The sequence below is a fragment of the Triturus cristatus genome, chromosome 3_2 (assembly GCF_964204655.1).
Source record: "Triturus cristatus chromosome 3_2, aTriCri1.1, whole genome shotgun sequence".
In the NCBI taxonomy this organism is placed as follows: Eukaryota; Metazoa; Chordata; class Amphibia; order Caudata; family Salamandridae; genus Triturus; species Triturus cristatus.
The window spans coordinates 1,232,097,070-1,232,120,429 of NC_140584.1; the positions used below are offsets into that span (position 1 = coordinate 1,232,097,070).

Here is a 23,360-nt window from a genome sequence, read left to right on the forward strand (position 1 = left end):
GTACAGCACGTTGTGGAGGAAATATACCAAGAAGGATCCTGAGTTGCGATGGCCTTTGTATGGATCGTTTGATATACGTAAGATTGAGTATGTGGAACAGTGTATGTGTAAGCGACGTGCTCGTCAGGATATGTTTGAGTGTGTGCGATTATGGGTGAAGGAAGTGCGTGAGCGAGAGAAACGTGAGAAAGCGCTGTTTGATAAGGAGCAACGAAAGAATGATCATATGCGAGCACAGGAAGCGAAGCATCGGGAGGACAAAGAGCAAACGGACAGACAAGAGAAAGAGCGTAGGCTGCAAGTTTCGGGTCAATATGTTGTTCGCCAGCCGCTTTATCCTGTCCTTAATAATCCTGATGATGATTTTTATTTGCTAGATCGCTCTCCGCCCCCTTATGTTGGCGCATCCGCTCCGCGGCCGCAAGATTCTGACCCAGCTTCGGGTAAGGTAGACACACGGTCCATGCTGCCGGCCGAGCAAATGGCTGAGCTTCGGCAAATTTCCTTCCGTGCGCTTAAAGGCAAGGTATCCATGGAGGAATTATTTCAAATTTGGGGGCCATGGCAGGAGAGAGATAAAGTGTATTTTCTGGGTCATTTCGCGGATGAAGTGATTAATGCTTTCCGAAAATATTCTCATGTTTTTGAGCCTGACGAAGTGTCTTCGGATGCCAGAGCAATACGTAACGGTGCTTTTTCTCCCTCTAAGGCTCCTGAGGCGGCTCGGCGGCTGTTCGCCTTGCGGGACGAGGTGCTGGCCCTTCGAGAGAAAGCACGCCAACGAGCGGAGGAGGAGAAGCGGTCGGATTCAGTTGCGGCAGGGGGCCACCCATCCACCTCCCAGTCAGATAAGGATAATGTAGTGCATGCTAAACCGATGCGAGAGGCGGCACCTTTGTATGTCCCTCCGAAAGGAGCAGGGACTAGCTCGGACATTAACTCCGCCGATGCTAGGGGATATTTTGTGTATAATTGGGTTTATACTCCTTGGCATAGGGCCGATGTTATGGCGTTAAAGAATGCATTGCCTGACCCCCGCAAGAATCCAGCGGCCTTCTATGAAGAAGTCGAGGGGGCCTTGAATTCTTGCATTATGACCTTAGCGGATATAGATCTGTTCTTTGGCCTTATTCTACCACCGGACACGTGGCGGTCTGTCCGAAAGGTGGATGATGCAGTTGCTTTTAAGGCCCGGTGGTCTGAGCTTGAGGATGAGGATAGGGAACGGAAGCCCGCACAGAAACCACCCCAGAATATTCTAGATCTCCCTGCTGCTATTGTGGCTAAATTGAAAACAATAATCCCCCCTAAAAAGATTGACTGGAATATGTTAGCGGCATGTAAGCAGAAAGTTGATGAGTCAGTTGCAGATTTCTTCACGCGCTTCGAAGAAACGTTCCATGACTTAAGTGGCCAGTCGCTTACCGACGACACAGGCCGCCACCTTTTCGCGGACAAATATGTGGCCAATCTGCTGCCGGCAGTTGCGGCCCGGTTAAAAGCGAGTGAGAGTTCTTGGTCCTCCGCGACACCGACGGCCCTTCTGACCATCGCCCAGTATTATGAGCGTCAGGAGCACGAGGCGAAGGGCCAGGAGGAGAAGAAATCGAAAGATCTTAAAACCAAAGTGATGTTAGCACAAGTATATGGCCCGCCCCGCCGGGGTAATAATAATAGGGGAAGGGGCGGATCTTATGGTCCCCCTTCGGGCCGATCTGATTTGAATAAGAACCAATGTGCGTACTGTAAGCAGTTGGGCCATTGGGCCAGGGAGTGCCCAGCATTGCGTGCTTCGCGTCAGGGGCACGCTCCGGGTGGCCCGAGAGGTAGAGGGGGCTTCTCGAACTTTAGAGGAAATTCTAACGATAATGTCCGTTTCGACACTGCTGGGCAGCATCGAGATAGCTCAAACGTTTTCGATCGCCAGCATCAGTATCATGTATCGGACATCGATCATTCGGGATATCATGATTCTCAGCATGCATAGGAATGCGTAGGATGGGGGTCCGAATCAGTTGAGGTGCCGGTCGATCAGACGGGTCCTTATGTATCGGCTGAGGTTTTAGGTTCTACTGATCAGTTCCTAGTGGATACAGGAGCGACACGTAGTGCATTGTCTAGGTACTTGGTTCCGGGGGCTCCCCCATCCGGCTCAATAGTTACATCGGTAGGGTTTGACGGTACACTCTCCCGAAGCCCTCTTTCACAGCCCCTTGCGTTTAAAGTTGATTGTTTTTCTGCGCCTTGTCCGTTTCTGCTTGCTCCGTACACACCGGATAACATTATGGGCCTTGATATGTTAAAGTACTTTAGGGCTACAATTCGTTGTTCCCCTGAGGGTGTGAGGGTGATTCTAAATGACAACTACCCCCGATCTGGGCGGATGTGTACGATCTCAGAGGATGCGTTGTTGGCTACCCTCCCCCAAGCTTTATGGGCGACTTCGGACACAGATGTCGGACAAATGGTGATTCCTCCGGTCCACATTAGTGTCCAGGAGGGGGCGGTGCTACCACGCCTCCCACAGTATCGTATTTCCCAGGAGGGCGAGGAAGCTCTCATACAGATTGTGCAGGATTTGATCGCAGTAGGAGTAGTGGAAGAAGTTCCCTATAATATCTGTAACAGTCCGATTCTCCCTATTCTGAAAAAGGACACGGATGCAAAGGTCTATCGGTTCATAATTGATTTGAGGGAGGTAAACAAGATCGTGATACCTCAGTACCCGGTGGTTTCCGATATCACGACGTTGCTTACCTTGGTCCCGCCTACGGCGACCGTGTTCTCAGTGATTGATTTGAAAAATGCCTTCTTTTCTATTCCCATTCACCCTGATAGCCGATTTCTTTTTGGGTTCACACTAAACAATAGATCTTATCGTTTTTGTAGAATTCCCCAGGGCTACACAGAAAGCCCTAGTATCTATAGTCAGGCTTTGAAGCGACAGTTGGATTCCTTTGTTTTACTCGAGGGGGTCGCCCTCATTCAATATGTCGATGACATCTTGTTGGCGGCTGACACCCTGGAGTTGTGCGAGAAAAGCACGCTATCCCTACTTTCCTTTTTAGCCTCCCACAATCACAAGGTCTCTAGGAAGAAATTGCAATTCTGTAGACCAAAGGTGACTTATTTGGGTCACCTTTTGTCTAAGGAGGGGCGTGCACTCACACTAGATCGTATCCAAGTAATTTTGGACACACCGAGGCCATCCACGCAGAAGGATGTGCGTGCATTTTTGGGTCTTGTTTCTTTTTGTAGACAGTGGATATTGGGGTTTTCACACACGGCTAAGCCATTACTAGCCCTCTTGACAAAAGATACGCCCATCCCGATCCCCTGGTCAGATGAGTGTGACGCTGCTTTTCAGCAATTGAGACAGGCCCTTTGTTCAGCACCAGTGTTAGGGACCCCTGATTATGCAAAACCCTTTTCGTTGTATGTGCATGAGAAAGATGGATGTGCATTATCAGTTTTAGTACAGATGCATGGTGATAAGCAGCGCCCTTGTGCATACTTTTCGGCTGTACTTGATCCTGTCGCCCGAGCATTGCCGGGGTGTTTTCGCTCGGTTGCGGCGACAGCTGTGTCAATACGGCAGAGTGAAGGAATTGTATTGTCCCATAAACTGTTGGTGTTAGTTCCCCACGCTGTTGATGCCCTGCTTAATCAAACAAAGACGCAGCATTTGACCAGTGCCCGTTTAACGGGATATGAGTTGACGCTTTTAGCTCCTCACATTACGTTAAAAAGGTGCGTGACATTAAATCCGGCCACATTGTTGCCATACCCCGAGACACAGCCTGAGGCACAGAAAGCACATGATTGTATTCTTGTGACTGAGGAACAAACGAAGGGTCGTATTGATCTCCAGGATACGCCCTTTTCAGAGGTAGATGGAGAGTTGTGGGTAGATGGATCATGCCTGAAGCTACCAGATGGTACGACTTCAGCAGCATATGCAATTACCACGTTACAGACGATAGTGGAGACAGCGCGCATACCACAGAAATCAGCCCAAGCAGCGGAACTGATAGCGTTAACACGAGCGTGTGAGCTTAGTACAGGATTGTGTGTGAATGTTTACACAGACAGCCGCTATGCCTTCGGAGTAGCGCATGATTTCGGCCTACTCTGGAAGGAGAGAGGGTTTCTAACGTCACATGGGGTGCAGATAATGCATGGGGAGTTAGTCCACAATCTTTTAACTGCATTGACATACCCAAAGAAAATTGCCATTGTTAAGTGTAGTGCCCATAGGAAAGTAGTTGATAAGGTTGGAGAAGGGAATGCGTTAGCGGATCGAGTAGCACGGGAGACTGCGATGCAGCCCGGTACTACTGCCATGTATGTAGTGAAGTCACAGGTGGAGAGATGGCATGATGCGAAGGAGGAAGTGCGAGAAATACAAAAGACCGCTTCTGACAAAGAGCGGGAACAATGGGCTAGCGAAGGAGAACTGGATGACGAGGGTTGCTGGAGAAATAAGCAGATGGATAGATGGAAATTACCCACGGCTTTTGTACAACCTATGGTCCAGATGGCACATGGGCTAGCACATGTTGGAGCTTCCGCAATTGTGAAATTGCTTACCCAAGTCTGGGAGCATCCAGAGATTGCTAGCACGGCAAAGAGGGTGGTGCAGACCTGTATGATCTGTCTGAAGTATAACCCAGGGAAAGGCACGCGAACTCCAGCAGGAGGATTTGCGACACCCACTGCACCCTTTGAGGTTCTGCAGATGGATTACATCCAGCTTGAGCGCTGTAACAATTTGAAGTATGTTCTAGTAGTGGTTTGCGCCTTTAGTAAATGGGTCGAGGCGTACCCTGCGAAAGACAATACTGCAATGACTACAGCGAAGCTATTGCTGAAAGAGTTTTTCCCCCGATACGGCGTCTGTAGACTTCTGTGGAGTGATAATGGCCCTCACTTTGTAGCAGATGTTATAAAGTATGTCTTGAAGGGCCTAGGCATCACCCAGAAGTTCCACGCCGTGTTCCACCCTCAGTCTGCAGGACTAGTCGAGAAATATAATGGTACACTGAAGCTTAAGATCGCCAAAATTCAAGCTTCCACGTCTTTGACTTGGCCAGACGCTTTGCCACTGGCGTTATTGTCAATTAGGTCGGTGCCACACTCTCGAACCGGCCTTACACCCTATGAGATTGTATTTGGACGCCCAATGAATATTTGGGGTCCACCAAGACCTAAGGCTGTGTATGATGTACCTTGTGTGATGATGAGTGATTATCTGGCACAGTTAACGGATAACTTGGTTTCTATTCATCAACAGGTCCGAGAGGCGCTCCCTGATCGGTCTACCGGTGAAGGACATGGTCTCTGGCCTGGGGATCATGTCATGCTGAAGGTTTTCGACAGAACGAACAGTTTGGAGCCGAGATGGGTCGGACCTGAGCAAGTTCTTCTTGCAACGAGGACGGCTGTGCGAGTCTCGAACAGGAAGAATTGGATCCATTCCTTGCACTGTCGAAAGGTACCGCCCGGATTGGTGGAATCTGCCGTGCTGACCGATCAACGAGACATCCTAGCAGCAGAGACAGGCCGTGCTGCAGAGCCAAACGACACTGAGGAGCTCTTTTCGGACCACACGACTTCTGGAGGAAGGCGATATCATCTGCGACCAAGGAAGTGAGGTTTCCAGTACTGGGACATACTGTCAGAACGGCCCTTGGGTTAGTGAAACGGAGAGCCGATGAGGCAAGGGGGGGGGATCAGCCCTGCATTAGTGTAGTGACACCCGTCTTGGCCCGCTGGTGAAGAAATCAACCGCTGCCCAAGGGGAAGAGTTCTGACAGACCTTTTTAGTTTCAGGAAGATACCAGGGTATTGTTTCCTTTGACATGGAGAAGAAGAAAATTCTTTGTGCACTGGGGTTCATGCTAACAGTAGCTATCATTGGTATAACCACATGGTTTGTGGAGGAGGTAACTCCTGCCCGAGAGACACTTGTGTTGACGACTCCAGTGCCTGCGGAGCACTACTTTTACACATTGCCATACCAAGAGTTGAAGCATCGACAATCCTATTTGAATAACACTTTCATTCAGATGCTGCATCACACCCACGTTGCTACAAATGCTACGAACTGTTGGATATGTGGGATGATGCCAGCCCATCAGAAGAAAGGAGGTACGCCATTCATACCCCTTCCTTTCTCTCACAATGGCTCTTGTAGAGCATGGTACACTCTGTTGTTTGCCACTCGAAAACCGACAGTGGGACGATTGCTTTTCAGACTTAATAAAGAATGCCATCAGGACAAGAATGGGTATCCACAAGCGAATGGGACAATTTGGGAATGGGAAGAGTACCGACCGGACAATGAATCCATTCCCTATATCTTCACGAATACCAGAGACACTGTGGGGAAGGAAAAATTTGTAATCCAAGTGGCACAAGCCCAAGCGGACCTGTGCGTCCAGAGTGTGGGTTTTATCCCTGTTGGTGTCAGTGATTGTATAACCGTATTAAACATCGATGGGCTGAACAACAGCACCTTCCTAGCATCCCATAATACCTATTTTGTATGTGGAAATAAAGGTTATTACCGTTTGCCGGCTGGGTGGTCTGGGGTATGCTATGTATCATTCCTATTACCTCCTGTATTTCTAGCACCCGCATCATATCATAAGGATTTGAAATTGCTGAATAATGTGACTGTAAATAGATATAAACGTACTCTATCTATTAATGAGGTGGATCAAGCTGATACCAGCTTGCAACAGTATATTGATTTCAATTTAGGACTGTTTTTCTTTGTTGGAGCCGCTCTGAATAGTAGGAAGATCCGAAGATTAACAAGAGTGGTAGAAGCTGTGACTAATCAGACTGCTGCTGCTCTTGGGAACCTTACGGAAGAATTACAGATTACCAGAATTGTTGCATTGCAGAACCGTATGGTATTGGATGTAATGCTAGCAGATCGAGGAGGAGCCTGTAAAATTATTGGAAGTAGCTGCTGTGTGTTCATTCCTGATCATACGCCATCCGTTTATAACGCCATTAATAAGCTGCATAAAATAGCAGCTGAAATCCACACAGAAAACGGCACTTGGTCCTTTTCTGGATGGTTTTGGGCGTTGGTTACTGCCTGGGGATGGAAGGTCTTAACTGGTCTCTGCATTATTGTAGCAATTCTGTTCCTTCTCTGTATGTGTATTCAATGTGGACCATTGTGCTGTTCCGTATGCATTTCATTTTGCATTCCAGATAAGAAAGCTATTGCCGATGTTGCACGCCAGAAGGGTCTAGCTAAAGAGGTTAAAGGAATGATGATAATTGACATATACGATGATTATTCTTGGAAACCGGATGTCTTCAGTAAATGCTGAAAGGGTCGTCTGTTGTAAATCAAGGCAGAATGTGATTAAGCATTCACTGAAAACATTAGTGTTTCCCTTTTATCGTGTTTTCCTCCTTATGTTGGCCGAAGTCCGGACTCCATTTTGTATTGACATGCTGCCATGTGCTCACCACGAGGAGAGTCCGACCTCTGTGTTAGTTGCTCTTGTAATCTGCCTAGCAACAGTTATAAATAGCTCTCTTGTCCATCTGGCGCATGCCCAGACTTGACCACATCTGTTATAATTAGCTTTGCTTGACCATGTGTTTTCGCGGGCTCAAGGAGTGTGTTAGCTCCGCCCATGTATTGATTTGGTATCGAGAATGACCCTAAATGGTAATGTTCTTCGACTTCATGTGGTATCCACCCACTCATGAGCCCCTCTGTTGTGTATAAAAGGGGACAATGTACGCAAGTTCTGTGTGCTACTCCTTGCAATACTGAAGAGTGTTGTGTGGATTGTAGGACCACCCTTAAGGGTTAATAAACGTTGTTTTTGTACTTTGCAGTTTCCGTGCCAACTTCCTTATAGATCTCGTTACAGAAGAGCGAACCCTTGTCTCTTGCGGGCCTAGCTGGGGCTTGTATTCATCAGGTAGTACGCCTAGAAAAAACATTGCACATTTTTTAGATGCCATATACACCTCCCCCTATGTATTATTTTTCATTAGCAAGATACAAAAAAAGTTAATACATACATATACCACATACAGTCACAAGTCAGGTAGTAGAGTAGACACTAGTAGTGTTATATGGTCCCTAGGGTATTTCTAGTCTTTGCTAAGTTAGCCTGAGCCATGCAACCATTTTTGCTTTGTGTCTTTCATTTTTGGGCACGTTACCTCGCAGCTTGTTGTGTAAGACGCCTTTGAGCCCACATGAGCTCATACTTATACTGTCTGAGCGCTGTGTACAAGGTCGAAAAGCAAGCCACTTTGTTATGGAGTTCTGGTGTTATTCTGTATTGGTTACCCATAAAAATGCTTCACTTTTTGGCACAACTGAGAAATGCTTGCAATATACTAATGCGCACCATTTTTCTCATAACAGATGGAAGATTCCCTTCTATGAACTAGAGCTTTGCAGAGCTTATGATGTAAACAGTACTAGGTTCTTCTAAGGTGAGGGATCCCCCAGAATTTGCTCAGAGATCTTCATTTGTAATTTTATATAAACTATGTTCCTACCATGAGGAGGGTGGTTCTTCCACCAGTGATCAGTTATCATGATTGATATCACCTTTTGTCTTCTATGGACTTGTATTTGTAACAATTATTATTGTTTTAATCTTATCATGTTGTTGTTGGTGCTGGCTCGTATACTGCGTTATAGAACAATGTACAGAGCTTGTCAGTTGAAAATAAACCTTTTGAACTTACTTAGACTCTGTGGTATTTGGTGTGAACTTACACGAGTGAGTGAGCAAAAGGGTGTGCATTGCTTCCATGACTGAGAGGTCGGGAGTGTTATGTTCTGGGTTGTCTAATCATTGGGTATCTTGGGGGGGTTCGGGGAGCTAATGAGACACAATAGCTAGTCGGTCAAGGGATTGTGGTGGGTTCTGACTGAGGTGTAAGGAAGGTCCAACCTCCCATCACCAATGTCCTATTTTCTTGTGCAAAGTTCTGTATATGCAGAATCCCTACAACAGTAGTAGTATGTCCTATCCTATCAAAAATAATAGTAAAATCTGGTTGGGCATTTTATTGGTGGGAATTGTCGAAAAGCCTCAAGATTAAGAAGACTAGAAGAGGACAACCCAAAGGACTGGACTCAGTGGCTAGAGCTATTGGTGAATCTGAGTTTTAAAACGTTTTAAAAATAGAGAGTGGCCAACTGGGCAAGCTTAGCTACAGACTAATATAGTAGTAGTACAGAGAGTCAGAGCAGAGGCAGTTAGAGGCAGGGATAACTAGAATTTAGAAACAGATAGTTTAGATTGAAGAAAATTTTGTAAAAAATAGAATTAGTAAATTGAGATAATGATTTGGTAAAAATAAGGTGCAGTAAAAGTTAGGGAAATATAATTATTAATATTAACCACTGAAGAACTTACTGGGACCAGCAGCAGAGCCCTCGGTAGAGGAGCGGGCCCGGCCCTGGGAGGCATCTTGTTGTCCCGCTGACTCTGACCCCGTCTTCTTGCCCCAGGTGCTGATCATGTAAGATTTAATAAAGAAAGAGACAAACATTAATGAATGGTGTGAAACAAATAAAATATTTTTAAAAATGCTCAAAAAACATTTTTGGAAACAACAATTGCAATAAAATTGACCTATCTAATCTGATCAACCAGTAGTATTGCGGGATTCACGGACCGTCTAGTTATTATTTATGAACTCTAATCCAGTGTTTCATTCTGATTCCAGAATACTAACTAAGCCTAAGTACCACCTGACGTAGCCCACCAATTCCAGACGGGCCAATTGTTCACTAAGTCTGCATTTCCGTTGATTTTAGTCCTCAAAAATGCATAGATGGAGGACGCATGCATAAATTTTTGCATACACCAAAGTGTTGGTTGGTTGCTACTGATGTTCTGCTAGTGATAAGCCTATTACCACTCACTAAACAAACTACAAAAGGTTCTGCTAAGGACTGGGGTAAGCAGCACTTAGCAGCAAATGATGTGACAGAGGATGCGTCACGCAGACCACTTAAATATTACCAATTAAAACTAATAAGTAACTAAACCTATCAATCCACCACTATCTCTTCTTAGTGGCAGGAGGACAAAGGAAGGACTAGAGTCTCTCTATCAATACCTACATTAAGTTCTCTAATGTAAACTCTTACATAATCAGGCCAAGTGAGCGCAAAGTTGCAAACAAGTAAGATCAGTAGCGCCGAGCACCTGTGTCATAACAATTACAGAAGATTTATAAACATAATTTACCTGCAATTTAAGCAGCAGCATTCTTGCTGTTCGGTAAAATATATATTCGCAATTTATAACATAGAGCAGTAGAACACAAAGTAGTAATATTAAATAATTACTCACCAAGCCCCGGGACCTCCACTACTAGCAGGTCCAGCAGGTCTTGCTCCCGATCCAGGATATATGTGCGTTAGCTGATTATTGGTGCTCCAGACTCCAGAGCAGCAAAACACTTCCCGGCACACTTTTCCTCACCACTGCTGACGCTCCCGGAGCCCGTACCCGGACCCAGGCCTGCTGGCAAGATTAAGGAGAGGTGGTGCTGGACAAAAAAAACAAGTGCGGCCACCTCCGCCTCACTAAAGGCCCGTGGCTGCACCCCATGTGGGTGCGGAAGGCGGTTGCGGCTGCTGCTGCGAGCAGCCTTGCCCTTCCCCTTGCCCTTGGCCATGGTTCTGGGACTCGCCGGGGGGGGGGGGGGGGGGAAAGAAAAGGGAAGAATTAGAAAAGTAAGTAAAATAAATGAAAAAAGCAAGTTATAAAAAAAGAGTGAAAAAGTACAAGAAAAAGTCACAAAAAGCAGAAAAAAAACTCAAAATATAGAATCAGGAAAATAGAGAGATATATAATAAATAAAAAAGATTTTTAAAAAAGTGTACAGAAACAAAGGATTGCAAAGATAGAGGGAGGATAGAAAAGCAGGCCCAGAACCACACCAATAGAGTGAAAAACATGATGGCCACGCCCATTGCGACCGCATGGGCAAGTTTGCTCAATATTTCCCCCCGAGCATGCAAAAAGCGTTGCAAACACGTAATAGGCGCTCCCGAACGGGAAATACTCATCAGGAACTGGCCGGAGCACGCAATACGCGACCCAGAACAGGAAATAAGCTTTGCGAGCAGGCGGGACAAGTGAAAAACAAGATGGCCGCACCCATTAGTGACTGCATGGGCAAGTTAGCAATATATTTCACCACGAGCATGCAAAACACATCGAGAACGGGCGGGACAAGCAATTCCGCGTGTTCACAGAATTTCCACGTGCTCGCGCAGATATTTTACTGTTTAGCAGAATTTTACGTAACGCGACTACGTAAATTCCGCCCACCGCTAGTGGTAAGGTATTTTTTTCTGATTTAGTTTGGGTATGGGTTGTTGGGTGGCAAGGGAATTTTTGGGGGGTTTTGGTCGTTATGGGTGTTTAGGAGGTAAGATATTTTTTAGGGTTTAGGGTGGGTATGAGTTTTTAGGTGCAAAGTGAATTTTTTGTGTTGAGAGTGGGCATTGGTTTTTGGGTGGCAAGGGATTTTTTTTAAGGTTAGGGTGGGTATGGGTTTTTGGGTGGTAATAGAATTGTTTGATGTTAGGGTGGCAAAGAGTTTAGCGTGGGTATTGGTCATTGGGTGTCATAGAATTTTTTAGGGTTTAGGGTGGGTATGGGTCTTTGGGTGACAAGGAATTTGTTAGGGTTTAGGATGGCAAGGGGACTTTATTATTAGACTGGAGGCTCATATGACGCAGTCTTTTCTTGATGTTTATTAATAGCAGCCAATAAAAAAAGAAACTACTTTACATCTGAGAAAGGAAACTACAAAGATGACCTCATATTAGAACAATCCATAGAACGAGCTTAGTCAAATAATGAGCCTGATAGAGTACAGCAAATCCTCTTTTCTTGCTGCTAACGGTCGAGATAAGTATATTTTCTCCGCCATTACCGTGGAATTCCTTTTATTCTCATATTACACATGTTTATAATTTATTATTGTGCCTCATGGCTGTCCCTTTACCGTGTGTTTGCTGCTAGCACACTCTTGTAAAGCTTTCCCTTCAGCGCATGCGCCTTATATGCTCAGGCATCCGTTATTTCACTGCATTCTGCGGCATGAGAGCTCTTTAGCCCGCTGTCCCCTACGCTGCTCAAATCTTGTTCCTTATTGTGCAGCCACCTCCGTCTCCCTCAGATGCTTTGGCAGACTCCCCTTGTCATGCAGCAACTCCTCTCACATGCATCTTTGCCCAAACCACTCCCCTGGCTTTCTGTCTGGGTTGTTAACCCTCTGGTTGCCGATTTTCACAGACAGTGCGACTATTACTTGTTTCTAATATCAAAAATGTGCTGGCCGAGGATCCACTCCCTCTGACCTGGTCAGATCACTCACTTGTCCCTTTCACACTGAACTTGGCGCATGACATTTCTGCGTCCAGTAAATGTTACTTCCTAAAAAGACAATGGAAGAAGCTGATCCCCGAGACTATGGGCCCTGTCCTGGAGAAGACTACCCCATCCCTGACAAACAACGCCAATATTGATGCTCAACTCTTCAACGAGTGGGTTGGAAAGATGGTTTCCTCTATTGCGCCAGCTTCCCGTGCACTATCGAAAAGAGACTCTCCCTCAGCACCCTGGTTTTCGCAGGCGCTAAGAATAGAGAAATCAGCTTGTAAAAAGCTGGAGAGACTCTGGAGAGCAAACTATGGTCTGGAGGAAAAGATCAGGTACAAAGAAGCTTCTAAAAATCTTCGGAAAGCTATTAGAAAAAATAAAAAACGTTTTTATGCAGACTCGATTCTACAGGCAGAACAGTCTAGCAAACAGATTTTCAAAATAGTACAGTCTTTTTTTAAACCTAAGTGCATTGAGAGGGAGGTTGCTCCAACAGTTATGCTTTGCGAGCAAATTTCTGAGTTCTTTGATCAAAAAATTAAAAAGGTCTACGACTCCTTTGGACCAGAAATAAAAACAGTGAAACAGGACCTCGCGAATAAGAGCGAGCTAAGTGAGACTTTCACCCAGTTTTTCACTATCCCCGTGAGTGAGGTACGGCAAGAATTGCTCCGATGCAAATCTGGTTCACCCGACGACCCCTGCCCTGCAAAATTATGGAGCTCTATAGCCGACTTCGTAACTCCTACACTTCATCATATCTGGAACTCCTCCATTGCTTCGGGCATATTTCCGGATACATGGAAACATGCTACCCTCCTGCCCTTAAAGAAAAAGCCTGACGGGGACCCGGAAGATCTCACTAATCTCTGCCCGATATCCCTTCTAGCCGCCCCGGGAAAAATGTTGGAAAAAGTCATACAACGACAGCTGAGTAAATTTGTAGAAGTAAACAAAATTCTCCATGAAACACAGTCTGGCTTCCGGCCCGGCTTTAGCACGGAAACAGCGCTTATTGAGGTAGCCGAGTCAGTTAGGTGGTCGATGGATGCAGGGAACTCAGCTATGCTGGTACTCCTGGATCTGTCGGCCGCCTTCGATACGGTGGACCACGCCAGACTACTCAGCCGGTTGGCCGAGATAGGGATTCAGGATAAGGCGCTGGATTGGGTACACTCCTACCTATCTCAGAGAACCCAGAAGGTGGCACTTGGAACAATCTCGTCATCACCCAAGCCCCTTGGCTGTGGAGTCCCGCAGGGGTCGGCCTTAAGCCCCCTTCTGTTCAATATCTACCTTGCTCCTCTCTTTACGCTAATTGCCAACTGGGGTGTCAAGGCAATTTCATATGCCGATGACACACAGTTGGTATTTCCGTATTCCGAGATCACGCAAGAGTCCTTTTCTAACTTCAAAGGCTGTCTTCAAGACGTAGCCCACTGGATGAACGCTAATAAATTAAAACTTAATGCCAATAAGACAGAGGTTATCTTTTTTGGCAAGGGCTCCCCGCCCGCGTCAGATCTTTGGTGGCCGTCGGAGATGGGTCCTGCCCCGTCACCCAGTCACACGGCAAAAAATCTTGGGGTGAGATGGGATGATTGCATGTCCTTTACCTCCCATATCCAACAAGTTGCTGGATGTTGTATGAGCAAACTGAGAAATCTGCGTAAAATCCTCAGACTCCTACCAGAAGACTGCCGAAAAACGGTTATCCACGCCACTGTGACCTCAAGGCTGGATTATGCCAATGGACTCTACCTAGGCCTACCAAAATACCTGACACAAAGCTTCAGGTAGTTCAAAATGCGGCTGCGAGACTGTTACTGCGAATTCCACTCAAGCAGTCAGTCTCTCCGCATCTTCGATCCCTACACTGGTTGCCAGTTGCCAGCAGAATAAAGTTTAAAGCACTAACGCTGGCTTTTAGATCCTTGCATGGCTCCTGCCCAGTATACCTGAAAAACCGTCTTCCCAGATACTCCCAAGCCCGCGCATTGCGGTCTAACTGCCGTGTTCAACTGACAATCCCACGCACGAAAAAGGCTCGACTCGGGGGTCGGACTTTTTCGGCTAACGTCTCCGCGCTGTGGAATACCCTGCCACAAGAAATTCAGCAGGCCCCTTCCGAATCCTGTTTTAAGACACTGCTAAAAACTTGGCTTTTTAACCAACCACGCTAGCTTTTTAATTTAATTTTTAATTCTAATTGTTATTTTTTATTGCTATTTTTAACTACTCCCAGGTCTTCTGTGTTCTACTAGCGCCGGGACACCTCCTCGCGAGGTAGCTGTCACGCTTTATAAAACCCAGTATTATTATTATTATTATTATTTAATTTATTTTCTTTGCCCATTTTTTTTTATGTATTATGTCTGAGGAAGAAGCCTCCCAGGGACTTAAAGATAATTTAAAATCCTTTATCAAGGTTTCTGTCCAGCAAGCTGTTGCTGTTTCCATGTTAGATGTTTCAAAATCCTTAGCAGCATCTCTGTCTAAAATGCTTTCTTCCTCTGAAACACCTTCTAAAGAAGGTAAGAAACATGCAGCCACCTCTGGTGTCTCTCAAAAAGGCGTTTCTCTTACTGCAGTTCCTCCCACCTGAGATGCCTCTTTTTTGGGGCTCCCATCCTCTCCCGTACTTGTTACCCACCGCAAAGACACTGATGACGATGACGATGATGTCATCATTAATAATAATTTAGATGGATTTTCTAATCCTGCATCATATGGGCCTCCGGAGAAAAGGCGTAACATTTCTCCTTCGTACAGTGGTGCTGCTCACCCAGTGTCTGGTGATTTGCTTGACCATCTTGGTCAACCTATGTTCGATCCCGCCCTCAGCCACCAGCCCAACTCTACCAAGTGGTTTCCCTCGGAGCATGTGGCTGATTATATTTCCCTTTACCTCTTCCACACTCTTGACAGGTTATTTTATAATAAATTATATACTGAGTGCCTACGTCCCTCCCTTCCTAATAATGTCACCTCCACTCCTGTTATTGACCCCAATATGCTCATGCTTTTCACCAAATTTGACAAAGACCTCAAGAAGGGTGTTGACAGGGCCTGGTCCAATTGTCAAGACCATCTTTTGGATGTTGTGGGCCTCACCAGGATTTCAGATTTAGCTGAAGAAGCAAAAATGGAAGGCACCCAGGTGGATCCTGACACTTTATCTAACTGGGCTCAAAGGGACATATGCATTCTGGGTAACGCCAATGACCACATTTCTCAGGAAAGGAGAAAAAGTCTTCTTTTGAAGATTGATCCCAAAATCAGCAGTCTATCCACCAAAGAAGAGGGTCCTCTGGCTAATGGCCTTTTATTTGGAGACTCCTTCATGAGGCAAATATTTTTCAACTTTTGCCATAATCGACAGGGCCCAGCTATCGCTAAAGACAATTTTCTCTCCTCGGGTTTTCGCCAGGGTCAGCAAAAGCAGGTGCTAATTTGCTGGATGATTCAACACAAGAGGTCAATCACTCTCCAGAGGTTCCTTTGACCATCAGTCCCAGGTTGATACCTACACTGCATTAAATTTGTATCCCTGCCGCTCCAGAGGCTTCCACTCCAGGGGATACAGGAATAAAGGAGACCAATATTCAGGTAAGCCTTTCGTATTCTGGCCTTCCTCCCGTAGGAGGCAGAGTAGCGTCTTGTCTAAATGCTTGATTCTCTGTAACTTCAAATCCCTGGGTGATCCAGATGGTGCAAGGCTATCCTATAGAGTAATATCAAAAAGCAATCCAATCCCATCCTTCTCTTCCTCTTATTTTTTCTCAACAATAATTGCTCCTAATTCAAGACGATGTCACATCTGTGCTAACCCAGCAGGCTATAAAACAGACAGTGTTCGATCCGTCGGGTTTTCTCAGCACCATCTTTTTGGTGCAGAAGAAAAACAAAAAAGTTTTCCTAGTCTTCAATTTAAAGGGTTGCAACAATTTTGTTGTCTATCATCATTCCAAGATGAAGACCATTATTCATCTCAGAGATATCCTTCTCCAGGACGATTGAATGGTCAGGTTGGATCCACAGGATGCTTACCTCTCTATTTTGATTTATTCTTCTCACAGGAAGTTTCCTCATTTCCAGAGTCCAAAGAAGAAGTTCTTTGGTTGCTGACCCACTTAGAAGCTTGGAACGGGAGAACAATTTTCTCTGCCACCCATATCCTGTCTTAGAATCTGATACAAGTCAGACAGGATGGGGCGCAAAATGTGGTCAATTCTCGACTGGAGGTACATGATCTTCTCTGGAGTCATTCTTGCGCTTAAACAGTTTAGAGATGCTTGCAGGTTCCTTTGCCATCCAGTCCTTTACAAAAGACAAAGCAAAATGTGTGATTCTATTACGCATGAACAATCTGACAGCGGTACGATACATAAATCATATGGGTGGAACATGGTCCAAGATTTTGGCGGATCTTGCCAAACGTCTTTGGGAATATTGTCTTCAACATAAATTTTCAGTCAGCAGTCTATCTCCCAGGAAATCTTTATGCTGTGGCATATTGGTATTCTAGACATGTACACGACTCGAGCGATTGGCAACTTCATCCTTCAGTATTCAATTGTCTTACTTACATCTTTGGTACTATGTCAATAAATCTTTTTGCTTCCTGGCTCAACTCCCAACTCCATGTCTTTTTCAGTTGAGACCAGATCCACAAGCTCTTGCAACAGACCGCTTTCTTCAATCTTGGCCACTTTGTCTTCTCTATTTTCTCTAATTGCTCGAGTTCTAGCTCAAGCTCAAGCTCGCAGACAACATTCTTCTCTGGTTCTAATAACCTCCTTTTCGCATGCTCATCCCTGGCTTCCAACTCTGTTGGAATTGCAACTAGTTTGGTTTCCTCATTTTCCCAATCTCTTACTCAACACTCAGGGTCTTCAACACAGAATGATTCTGCAGGGATCCCTCTTTCTCATCGCTTGGAGAATTCCGGATCTTCCTGGAGACCACCAGGAATTTCACAAAAAGCTATCCTCCTCATCCAACAATCTTGGACCCCTGGCACGTCCAGGCTCTATAAATTAATCTGGTTGGCCTGGAATAGCTGGTGTTTGGACAGGAATTTAGATCCCGTTTCAGTGGATGTAACTCTTGTGGTCAATTGTATTGCCTCTCATGCTTCGCAAAGAAAAGCCTATAGCACAATCAACATCCATAGGTCCGCCAATTCTGCTGAGCATATCGAGTTGATGGAAGACCCATCAGAAAACACCCTTTGGTTTGCCATCTGTTAAAGGAAGTATGTTTTGTAAATCCTCCTTTACAGGACTTTATGGGATGTCAAATCGGTATTGTTTGTTGCATGGCAAGAAAATATGTCTCTTTCTCTCAACCAGTTATCCACAAAATGAATTGTGTTTAATATCTCTGAAACATGTTTCAGATGTTAGTGCGCTGGATGTGTCCTCTTTTCAATATTCTCCTCAGGTGTTATTTTTCAGGTTCATAGATGTACCAAGACCAATTTATCTAGAGTTCATTACCCCTGTTTCCCTTCTCAGCCTAAACTATGCATTGGAAATTGCCTAAAATCATACGTTTCACGAACTGCAGATTTGAGGTCATCCTCTTCTACTCAGTTATTATTCTCTTATCAGAAACCTTATTAGCCTGCTTCTTCTCCGTCTTTAGCACTCAGGATTAGTAGGCCAGAGTGGTAAATTCCATTCCGTTCGCGGAATTTGGGTAATTTTGCGTTCTGCGGAGAACGCGAAATTGCCCAAAATGCCGCTTTCCGCGACTTCGCGAAATTTTTGCTTGTTCGCGTTCTCAAAATGCGTGTTCGCGAGATATTTCTCCCTGAGCACGCAAACAGCGATTGTGAACAGGAAAAAAGCATCGCGAACAAGCAATTCCGCATGTTCGCGGAATTTCTGCGTGTTCGCTGAGATTTTTTACCGTTTCGCGGAGATTTGCGTAACGCGATTACGCAAATTCCGCCCACCCCTAAGGATTAGGTGGATCATGTCCTTGGCTAGAATTGATATTTCTGCTTTTTGTGCCATTTCGGCCAGAGGAGTCATGGATTCTCGGGCCTTCTGAGCCGGTGCAGGTTTGCACAACAACTTCAAATCTGCAGATTGGTCAAACATTAATACATTCAAGACCTTTTATTGTAAACTTATTGCTCATATATCTGATTCAGTTGTTGCATTGCTTTGAACAAGCATAATATGAGCCTCCAGCCTTGTAATAAAATGGAGATTTTCCTAGCCTTGGTGTCAGAAAGGCTTGATTTTATTAAAGACACAGAGTCTTTACTACTACTGATATTAGGATGCGCCCGCCAGTATGGGCCTTTTACATTGCGGGTGGAGATGCTGGCTGAAGCCCCGCACACAATGTGAAAGGTGCGTGCATAGCATTTCCCTGAACTATGTAGCAGGCACCACGTGGTGCCTGCCACTTGGTGAATGCACCTCACATCCCGCCACAACAAGGGGGGCCGGCAAAGGGCCCATGTTGCAAAAGACCGCAAGTCAGATTTTTCGATGCATCATGATCTGGTGGACGGTGCCTGCTATGCACTGCCACCATTTTATGCATCCTGCACTGTTCGCCAGGCAATCAGAACGATTGCTGGTGGTCGATGGTCTTTGCGTCTGCGGCGGACGCTGTCAGGTTCCCACCGCCATCGTAATATGGCGGTAGGAAAAATCTGTTCCTTCCGCCATCCTTAGTGTGGATATGGGTTTTAGGTTGTAAGGGATTTCTTAGGGTTTAGGGTGGGTATGGGTTTTTGGGTGGCAAGAGAATTTTTAGTATCTAAATACTAAAAATTCTCTTGCCACTCAAAAACCCTAAGGTGGGTTTATTTTTGGATGGGAAGGGATATTTTAGGGTTTAGGGTGGGTATGGTTTTTCTGTGGCATGTCACTTTTTAAGGTTTAGGGTGGGTATGGGTTTTTGGGTGACATGTCAACTTTGAATGTTTAGTGTGGGTGTGGATTTTTGGGGAGCAAGATACATTTATGGTTTTGGGTGGGTATGGGTTTTTGGGTCATAATGGAATTTTCATGGTTTAGGAGTTTGTGTGTGCTTTTGGGTGGTAAGGTATTTTTTAGGGTTCAGGTTTTTTAGGGTTTTGGGTGGCTATGGGTTTTTGGGTGGTAAGGAAGAGTTTTGGGTGGGTATGAGTTTTTGGGTGATATGAGAATTTTTAGGGTTTAGGGTGGGTATGGGTTTTGGGGTGGTAAGGTATTTTTTAGGATTAAGGGTGGGTATTGGTTTTTGTGTGATAAGGGCTTTTTAAGGATTTTAGGAGGGAATGGGTTTTTGGGTGGCAAGGGATTTTTTAGGGTTTAGGGTGGGTATGTGTTTTTGGGTGGAAAGGTATTGTTTAGGGTTTAGGGTGGGTATTAGTTTTTGTGTGATAAGGGCGTTTTAAGGATTTGGAAGGGAATGGGTTTTTGGGTGGCAAGGGATTTTTTAGGGTTTTGGGTAGGTATGGGTTTTGGAAGGTAAAGGAATGTTTAGGATCTAGAGTAGGTATGGGTTTTTGGATGATAGGGGATTTTCTATGTTTTAGGGTGGGTAATAAAGTTTTTTAAGGCTTTATCGTTTGAATGGTTTTTGGGTAGCCAGGATTTTTAGGGGTCAGGGTGGGTATGGTTTTTTGGATGGCAGGGGAATTTTTAGGATTTCTGGTGGGTATGAGTTTTTGGGTGGTAGGGGATTTTCTAAGTTTTAGGGTGGGTATGGGTTTTGGGTGGCAAAGGAACCTTTAGGGTTTAGGGTGGGTGTTGGATTTTTGGGGCAATGGAAATTTTATAATTTAGGGTGGGTATGGATTTTAGGGTGATGAGAATTTTTTAGGGTTTAGGGTTGGTGTGTGTTTTTGTCTGGTAATGTATTTTTTAGGGTTTAGTGTCTGTATGGGTTTTTGGGTGGCAAGGGCTTTTTAGGGTTTAGGATGGTTATGCGTTTTTGGGTGGTAAGGTATTTCGTAGGGTTTAGGATGGTTTTTTGGGTGGCAAGGGATGTTTTAGGATTTAGGGTTGGTATGGGTTTTTAGGTGGTTATTTTTTAGGATTTAGGGTGGGTATGGGTTATTGTGTGCCAATGGAATTTTTAGGGTGGGTATGTGGTTTTGCATGGTAAGGGATTTTTTAGGGTTTAGCGTTTGTATGGGTTTTTGGGTGGCAAGGGATTTTTTAGAGTTTAGGGTGGGTATGGATTTTCAGGTGGCAATGGATTATTTAAGGTTTAGGGTGTGTATGAGTTTTTGGGTGGCAAGGGAATTTTTAGGGTTTAGGGTCGATATGAGTTTTTAGGTGGCAAGGGAATTTTAAAGATATAGGGTAGGTATAGGTTTTTGGGTGGTAATGGATTTGATAGTATTTAGGGTGGGTATGGGTTTTGGGTGGCAAGGGAATTTTTCGCATTTAGGGTGGGTGTCAGTTTTTCGGTGGCAAGTGATTTTTTTTGGCTTAGGGTGGGTATGGGTTTTTGGTTGGGAAGGGAATTTGTAAGGTTTAGGGTGGTGTCATGAATATCGTAGGCACTACTGTGCTGGGGCAGAAGAAATTCCATAACGTGAGAAAGTTCAGAGTCATAGTAAAACCCTATATGGTAAATCTCTGGAAAGACTTTAGATAGGACCGTTGCATACTGTAAGATGGCCGCCGAATTCTCAATACTTTTAGACACTCCTTCAGAACACCTGTAAGGCCACTAATTGTTAAGAGGGGTGCGTGCGCTTCCCGCGGTGCACTTCAACTGTAGTCTTGTTAGGATCAGGTTCGCTATTCCGTTCCTCCTCACAATTCAATGTGAGAAGAGTACGGAATTTCCTAGTTAGTTAGTGTACCGGAGCTCTTTTCCGCGCTTCTGTGAAGCGGAGTCTGAAGATTCAGAGCGGCGCGAGTGAAACCAAACTCGCAATATGGAGTGAATTGCTTTGGTGTTTCCAGACAGTTCAAGGCCGTCAGTGAACCCGGAACCGCGACGGAGAGAGCTAAAGCCGTCAGTGAACCTGGGACCGCGACGGAGAGAGTCGGAAGAATTCATTGCTGCGGTTACAGGAAAAAACCTTATAATAGAATTTACAGTAAGGCGTATCAAACTGCGCACTCTTCTTTTCTCGCTTCTGAGTTCCTTGGGTTGTTAGGCGCGCAACTAACTCAATTAACGAGTGTGAACCTTTATACCTACCTTTTGCGTTTTCCCTTTACTCTCCTTCCTCTCTTTCCTTACTCAGTTCCTTTTTGCGCGCAACGCTTTTACGCAATTGAGCAATTTTCAAGGAGCTACACCAGCAGTTTCCCAAGGACAGACTTTTCATGAGAAGACTTTTTAAATAAAGACTTGTAATATTTGAAACTCCCAACTAGACAACTGAGGTATAGTGTAAGGCAATATTATAGTATATGTAAAAATTCAGACTAGCAGTATGCAGTAAGCACCATTCTCATTCTGTTCTCTTTAGTTCTAAGTATTGGGAGAGACATTGTTACATCTAAAACCTAATTCAGAAGGGAGGCTAAAACTCTTTCATTAACTGGTAGGGAGTACACGCATTACACTGTTAATATCAACTAGATATCTAGGGAGGTTGTTGTAGTTCATCTTCTGTTCCTCTGTGCATTAGCTTTCACCTCTTTCCTGGGAACAACTAGTGAGGACAACTAGTGAAGACTACCTGGGAGCCGAGAGGGAAGCAGTCACCGAAGGAATTGTCTCTTCTCTGTTCCATTCCCCTTTCCCCCTCACTGGTGAGCCTGTTCTGTGAAACGCCAGGGCGGGCGCACTGGTGGGAGGGCATTGGGATTTAGCATCTGTTCTGCTTCCGTGAAGATTTGGCGCATGACAGGTGGGTGTGAAGTTTTGTTGGGCAAGGGAAATTTTACGGTTTCTGGTGGGTATGGGTTTTTGGGTGATATGGGAATTTTTAGGGTTTACGGTGGGTGGGTGCTTTTAGGTGGTATGGTATTTTTTGGGTTTAGGGTTGGTGTTTGTTTTGGGGTGGCATGTCAATTTTTAAGGTATAGGGTGGGTGTGGATTTTTGGGGAGCAAGAGAAATCTATGGTTTTTGGTGGGTATTGGTTTTTGGGTCATAATGAAATGTTCAGGGTTTAGGGTTTTGTGTGTGCTTTTGGGTGGTGAAGTATTGTTTAGGGTTTAGGGTGTGTATAGGTTTTTGATTGGCAAGGGAATTTTTAGTGTTTGTGGTGGTTATGGTTTTTTGGGTGGTAATATAGGATTAAGGGTGGGTATGGGTTTTTGGGTGGCAAGGGATGTTTTAGGATTTAGGGTTGGTATGGGTTTTTAGGTGGTAATGTATTTTTTAGGGTTTAGGGTGGGTATGGGTTATTGTGTGCCAATGGAATTTTTAGGGTGGGTATGTGGTTTTGCGTGGTAGTGGATTTTTTAGGGTTTTGAGTTTGAATGGGTTGTTGGGTGGCAAGGGCTTTTTTAGGGTTTAGGGTGGGTATGGATTTTTAGGTGGCAATGGAGTATTTAAGGTTTAGGGTGTGTATGGGTTTTTGGGTGGCAAGGGAATTTTTAGGATTTTGGGTCGATATGAGCTTTTAGGTGGCAAGGGAATTTTAAAGATTTAGGGTAGGTATAGGTTTTTGGGTGGTAATGGATTTTATAGTGTTTAGGGTGGGTATGGGTTTTGGGTGGCAAGGGAATTTTTAGCATTTAGGGTGGGTGTGGGTTTTTCGGTGGCAAGCGATTTTTTTTGGCTTAGGGTGGGTATGGGTTTTTGGGTGGGAAGGGAATTAGTAAGGTTTAGGGTGGGTGTGGAGTTTTGTTGGGCAAGGGAAATTTTACGGTTTCTGGTGGGTATGGGTTTTTGGGTGATATGGGAATTTTTAGGGTTGATGGTGGGTGGGTGCTTTTAGGTGGCATGGTATTTTTTGGGTTTACGGTAGGTGTTTGTTTATGGGTGGCATGTCAATTTTTAAGGTATAGGGTGGGTGTGGATT

At 45.0% G+C, this 23,360-nt stretch overlaps 1 protein-coding gene and 1 pseudogene across 3 annotated transcripts in view; one reads left to right on the plus strand and one right to left on the minus strand.

The window, feature by feature from the left end:
• LOC146859544 (CD5 antigen-like) overlaps positions 1-23,360 on the minus strand; it is a 1,596,548-nt gene that overhangs the window by 199,925 nt on the left and 1,373,263 nt on the right. The window lies entirely within an intron of this gene.
• Positions 15,424-16,430, plus strand: LOC146859546 (uncharacterized; annotated as a pseudogene).